A 7,257-nucleotide genomic window follows, 5' to 3' on the forward strand; every position below is an offset into this window, starting at 1 on the left:
AATCAAGCCATATATTGTGTAGGTATATATGTGTGGGTCATGAAACTATAAAAACAAGTATCAACAAATGAAATTCCATATGATGGCTGGAATTCCTTTTTCCATTTATCAATTGCCTTAACCCCTCTTTAGACTCCTTCTAGTCTTTCACTTTAATAATGGCTTCAACTGTTGCTTTTATGCAGGCATTATCAACAGTAAAATCTTGGATTTGTTGAATTTTATAGATTGAAATACACTTTTTCCCCCCAAAAGGCTCTATTGCATACAGAAGGGAGGGGTTCAGTCCTTGGCTGCTGCTCTCCTCATGGCTGCTAGGACGTTAGTCAGATCCTCTCTCTTCCTTTTGGCACAGATGTATGTGCCCATCCTTTTCTTGATGAACCTGAGGGCCCGATTGCCCTTGGAGACCTTGAGCTGCGCCATGCATGCCGTTTGTATGGGGTGAAGCTGCACACGTCCTGGATCATGTCCCGCACGAACCTGGTGTGTTTGGTGAGGTGCTGGCAGCGATGGCTGTGCCCCAGCTTGCTCCCATTCTTAGTCACCTTGTGGCCCTTGTTGAGGCCCATGGTCCTTGTTGAGGCCCATGGCCATGGGGTAGTGAAGAGCCATGGTGGCTGCTCCTCCATGGCTCCCACGGAGGACTGAAATACACTTTTAATCTCCATTTTTAACAGTAAATAAAATGAAGCACAACGAGTCTGTGACATGCCCAAGGCCATACAATTTAGAAGATCCAGAGCGTGATATCAAATCTTGTAACTCCAGCGCTTAGTCTCTCAACGCTGTCTCTTAAGGTCCGAATCATAATTCAAAAGCCCAAATGTTCAAGCAGCTAATTTATTTATTTATTTAAATTCAGTTAGCCAACATATAGTACATTATNACATTCCTGTGACTTAACTTATTTTACAACTGGAAGTTTGTACCTCTTAGTCCTCTTCCCCTATTTTGGCAACCACCAGATTGTTTCCGGTATCTATGAGTCTGTTTCTATTTTGTTTGTTTCATTTGTTTTGCTTTTAGATTGTGTATGCAAATGAAATCATATTATTTGTCTTTTCTTATCTGACTTATTTCACTCAGCATAATACCCTCCAGTTCCATTCATGTTCTCTCAAATGGCAAGATTTCGTTCTTTTTTATGGCTGCGTAATAGTCTAGTGTGTGTGTGTGTGTGTGTGTGTGTGTGTGTGTGTGTGTGTATGTTTCTTCAGCCATTCATCTATCAGGGGAACTTGAGTTGCTTCCATATCTTGGCTATTGTAAATAATGCTGCAATGAACATAGGGGTGTATAGATCTTTTTAATTAGTGTTTTCATTTTCTTTGGATAATTACCCAGAAGTGGAATTGCTAGATCATATGGTAGTTCTGTTTAGATAAAACTTTGATGTATCACTGAGATTTACTTCAGATTCCTGAGGAAGGGAAGAAATATTCAATAAATAGAGCTAAAAATGGGTCATTAATGAGGAAAAAATGAGATTGTGTATATCACACAAACTCTACAAAGATCAGCTTTATATGGATTACGAGCTTTATTTTTTTTTTAAGATTTTATTTATTTAATTGTCAGAGAGAGAGAGAGAGCACAAGTAGGGGGAGTGGCAGGCAGAGGCAGAGGGAGAAGCAGGCTCCCCTGCTGAGGAGAGAGCCCCATGTGGGACTCAATCCCAGGACCCTGGGATCATGACCTGAGCCAAAGGCAGATGCTTAACTGACTGAGCCACCCAGGCGTCCCTGGATTAAGAATCTTAAAAAGCAAAATCAAAGACTTTAAAACTTTTAGAAGAAAATATAATTGCATGCCTTTGGGTCAGAAAATATTTTATAAAAGCCTTCAAAACCACAAAACTTAAAAAATCTGAACAAACATATAATGTGAGAATTAAGAGCCTTCGTTTCTCACAATGCACTTTAAGGAGAGTGAGGAGAGTGTAAGAAGTTATTTGAAATTCTTATAGTCAGCAGAAGACATGATCAAGTATACATAGGTAGTATAAATTAAAATAATATAGAAAATTAATAAATGGACAAGAATATTAATAGACACATCGCAAAAGATGTGTATAGCCAATAAATTTCTGAAAAATCACCCAACTTTACTAGTAATTGGGAGAGTGTTGATAAAGAACATGATGAGATGTCATTCTCCATCACTCACCAGTAGAATTTAAGAAATCTTATGGAACTGTCATTTGGAGAGGACATGGATCTTTTATACACTGCTGTTAAGAGTATAAAATGACATGACCACTTTGTAAAACAATTCGAGCATTGTTTTATAAAGTTGAATATTTCTGGATACATAGCATCCTCAGGTATATACCCAGGGGACATTCTTGCAGAAGATGTGCTAGAAGATGTAACAAAACTGTTCATCATATCACTGTTCATAATAGCAAAAAACTGGAGACAGCAAAAGCATCCATATACAGTAGAATGAATAACTATTTTATGGGATTTTTATAAAATGTAATAGCATGCAGCAATAAAAATTGATCTGTAATTAAACATCGTGGATGAACTTAGCATCATAATCTGAGGTGAATAAGGCAATAAAGCAAATCTTAGAAGATGACCTACTCTATGGTGTTCGTTTTAAGAACTTCAAAAACAAAATCAAGCCATATATTGTGTAGGTATATATGTGTGGGTCATGAAACTATAAAAACAAGTATCAACAAATGAAATTCCATATGATGGCTGGAATTCCTTTTTCCATTTATCAATTGCCTTAACCCCTCTTTAGACTCCTTCTAGTCTTTCACTTTAATAATGGCTTCAACTGTTGCTTTTATGCAGGCATTATCAACAGTAAAATCTTGGATTTGTTGAATTTTATAGATTGAAATACACTTTTTCCCCCCAAAAGGCTCTATTGCATACAGAAGGGAGGGGTTCAGTCCTTGGCTGCTGCTCTCCTCATGGCTGCTAGGACGTTAGTCAGATCCTCTCTCTTCCTTTTGGCACAGATGTATGTGCCCATCCTTTTCTTGATGAACCTGAGGGCCCGATTGCCCTTGGAGACCTTGAGCTGCGCCATGCATGCCGTTTGTATGGGGTGAAGCTGCACACGTCCTGGATCATGTCCCGCACGAACCTGGTGTGTTTGGTGAGGTGCTGGCAGCGATGGCTGTGCCCCAGCTTGCTCCCATTCTTAGTCACCTTGTGGCCCTTGTTGAGGCCCATGGTCCTTGTTGAGGCCCATGGCCATGGGGTAGTGAAGAGCCATGGTGGCTGCTCCTCCATGGCTCCCACGGAGGACTGAAATACACTTTTAATCTCCATTTTTAACAGTAAATAAAATGAAGCACAACGAGTCTGTGACATGCCCAAGGCCATACAATTTAGAAGATCCAGAGCGTGATATCAAATCTTGTAACTCCAGCGCTTAGTCTCTCAACGCTGTCTCTTAAGGTCCGAATCATAATTCAAAAGCCCAAATGTTCAAGCAGCTAATTTATTTATTTATTTAAATTCAGTTAGCCAACATATAGTACATTATTAGTGTCAGATGTAGAGTTCAGCAATTCATCAATTGCATATAATCTCAACATTTTGATAGCAGCATATATCACTTTCCTGCTCCTAGAATCAGTGCTTGATCCTGCCTTGCTTCTTTCTTTAAATAAATCCAGCATTATACATGTTGGTTTTAAATCACAAATTTATCTTTAATTTTCCCTTCTACACTTTCAGCTACCAAGTCCTATAAATTCTTACTAATGCCTTTTTGACTTCATCACCTACCTCACCTATGCATTCTAGTCTTCAAAGGACCTGAACACACCTGTACGCTGTACTTCCTCCTTTCTCACCCTTCACCTCCTGCTCTCTAGAATGCCTTCCTTTCTTCCTTACTTACCTTTACATTAATCTTAAACACCTCCCATCCAGAAAGCTTCTTATGGCTATCCCAAAGTTAACTATTTCTCTCTCTGTCTCTTCTCTCTTTAAATCTAAATTCCTCTTTATCTGTATTTTTCTTAAGCCACTTACCTTCTTTGTATTTTGTGTGTCTATCTTATTATTCTTACCATTACCAGATCGTAAGTGTTGGTGCTGGCAGATACCGTATTTCACTTGTCTTTTTAATCTCGGCATAGCAAAGTCATGGAACAGATAGTAAATGTGCAACAACTTAACTATAACTGTGAGGGAAACCTACAAGCTGAATTTGCCATAAGATAGGGAATTACAGCAAAGTTTATATTTGACCTGAGAAACAAGAAACTATAACAATCGTTATTTATTGCAGTTTTTAATCAGTTTATTTCTCCTTAAGGTTTTATCCAAGAAAGTTTTACTATTTAAACTAAGGGCACAGGATATTGGATAATTTGGACAGATACCCAGCAAAAACAGTTCTTGAAGAATCTAAGTCTTTCAACTTGCGGGACCAAGTACAAAGCCTGGGGTTTAAATGCATCACGAATCCTGAATTATCTTTTCAAAGAAACTGTTCATCTACTTTGGAAAAGTTCAGGCTATTCTTTCCTCACTAATACAGGTAGTATATGCAAATAGTGGAAACACAGTCTTCTCCCAGTGAGATGGAATAAGGAACCTTATACTCATCTCTGAACCCAGTGCCATTAGCAAGCTGATACTGAGGAAATGTGGCTTTACTTAACATACATACTTTACATTGAGTTCTGAGCAAAGAGAAATTTTCAGCATAAAACTTAAGTATTTGAATAAGAAATACAGTGTGATTTCATGCATTCACCTGAAAATCATACACATATATCAAAATAGAGTGATCCTTTTATTTATTATGATTGTGAAAGTTAATGATTTTCCCTGATCTCTTCCAAAAATTACAGAGACCAAATCCTGAACAGCCTCCATTTTGAGAGTTTAAAGAATGGAAAGTAAATTAATCAGACTAAAGAGAGATTTTGACTTTTGAATTCTCTAATGCAAATTTATTTCTCCCCTCTATTTCTTATAAATGATTTTCTTCATCCATTACATTGCTTTTTAATCTTTATTTAGCCTGAATAAACTAACAAAAAACTTTTTTGAATTATCTTTCTTCTACCAAGTCCCAAATTTAAACATTATGAATCTAGTGACTCCAAAAACTCATGAGTTTAGATACCATGATTGTACTTATTGTAAATACACTTGCTTTCTTGGAGAAGAAATGTGTCTATAGCTTATGGTTATAACGAAGACAATCTTTGTCTTTGGAGTCAGATTGTCTTCAGTCACATATCAACTCAGATACTTACATACTATGCAACTCTGGGCAATTTACCCTACCTTTCCAAATTCAAACCCTCATTTGTAAAATTACCATCATAACGATATTCATCTCAGTTTGGTTTTCTGAGATTTAATTGAGATAATATAAAGTGCTCAGCTTTGTTATGTTGCATAGTGAGTGTTAAAAAAAGTTATCTACTAAAACTGTTACTAAGCAGGCAGTTCATTTTTGTAGGAAAGCCAGGATGGATGTAGTTTGTAAACTGGTTACATAATCAGATCATCCCACACATGCAGCATAGGTAAAGATTGTCCATAAGACTTTTGCTGTAATCATTTGTGTATATGGACACTAGAAGTTTACCATGCCACAAAGAGTAGGCATTACTCTACACGTTTCAGTGAGGAATTCTATAAAAGCTACCCCTTTCATCCCTGCTATAACCTTCTCTCCCCTAATATTCCAGCAGTGAAAAAGGTTTCAGGTAAAATAAAACATACCTTTTTAAAAAATATTTTATTTATTTATTTGTCAGAGCAAGAGAGAGAGCACAAGCAGGGGGAGTGGCAGGCAGGTGAGGGAGAAGCCAACTCCATTCTGAGCAAGGAGCCTGAGGGGGCTCAATACCAGGACTCCTGGATTAGGACCTGAGCTGAAGGCAGACGCTTATGTGACTGAGCCACCCACGTGTCCCAAAAATATTCCTTTTTTTTTAATGTTCTCATAGTGTCTTCTGCAGAGCTCTGTTATACCTTTAACACTGTAATTGTTTTGTAATGTCTCTTTTAATAAGAATGGAAGGAGTAAGAGAGGGAAGAAAGGATGAGAGGAGGCATGAAAGAATAGCAAGAACAGATTCAGAAATGCTTTATATTTTCTGTAATTTTTTACAGATGCTTAGAATTATTCTTCCACTGAAAACCAGAATATTTATTCTTTTAATTTTAGATATTCTTTTAATTTTTTTTTGAAAATTTTTGGATTGTATTAGACTTTCCCTAATTTTTTAAAGGCATTCTTTATATTGCAACATTAGTAATCCATATAATTATTTATATGTATTATTCTTCACTTTTGAAAACTACTGTATGCTCAATTCTTGCTAGTTATTGACAATTCTTGCCTAAAGGAATACTAACAATTTCTGTATCTCTGTCCAAAAGATAAGGCATTTTGTGAGATGTATTATAATAGTAAACAATAACCATTTCAAATATACTAAATTAAGTGATATAAAGTCAAATTGACAGTGACCAAGAAGTTGACGGGCAATATTTAGAAGAAACCTATAAATATAATAGGCTACAGAGAGAGGAAAACTAATACATAGACGTGCTATGGTTTAGGTGAACTTAGTAACTTTGTTTTATGGCATGGCTCCTAAGATCTCTGGATGCGTTTTCTTAAAAGATGGCTTTCTTGAGAAACCTATGCGTTTTTCTGTTAAAAAATGCCAATAGTGTGTTAAGCCTAGATGCAATTGATTAATAAGGTATCTCCATCCCAAGGAAACAATAATACTAAAATATGTTTTTCTTTGTATTTTAAAGGTTTATTTGTTTTAGGGAGAGAATAAGAGAGAGAGAGCACGCGCACATGAGCAGGAGGGGCAGAGGGAGAGGGAGAGAGATTCTCAAGCCGACTCTGCTCCAAGCAGGGAGCATCGCATGAGTCTCCATCTCACAATCCTGAGATCATGACCTGAGCCAAAATCGAGACTTGGTCACTTAACCGACTGTACCACCCAGGCGCCCCTGTTTTTCTTTAAATGTCAATTTCTCTCATAGAGAAGATTAACAATACAAAAAAAAATTAAAGCAAAACAGAACAAAATAATAGAAGATATTTTTAAAACCCCTTTATTTTAATTTACCATATTTTTTTAAGATTATTTTTTGTAAAGATTTTATTTATTTATTTGAGAGAGAGAGAAACCGCGAGAAAGAGCATGAGTGGAGGGGGAGGGGCAAAGGGAGAGGGAGAAGCAGACTCCCCGCTGACTAAGGAGTCTGATGGAGGGCTCAATCCCAGGACCCC

At 37.0% G+C, this 7,257-nt stretch overlaps 2 pseudogenes; both read right to left on the minus strand.

Annotated features, from left to right (window-relative positions):
- Positions 1–282: 282 nt before the first annotated feature.
- Positions 283–615, minus strand: LOC100475755 (annotated as a pseudogene).
- Positions 616–2,907: 2,292 nt separating this feature from the next.
- Positions 2,908–3,296, minus strand: LOC117804028 (annotated as a pseudogene).
- Positions 3,297–7,257: the final 3,961 nt, after the last annotated feature.

The sequence above is a fragment of the Ailuropoda melanoleuca genome, chromosome 1 (assembly GCF_002007445.2).
Source record: "Ailuropoda melanoleuca isolate Jingjing chromosome 1, ASM200744v2, whole genome shotgun sequence".
NCBI lineage: Eukaryota > Metazoa > Chordata > Mammalia > Carnivora > Ursidae > Ailuropoda > Ailuropoda melanoleuca.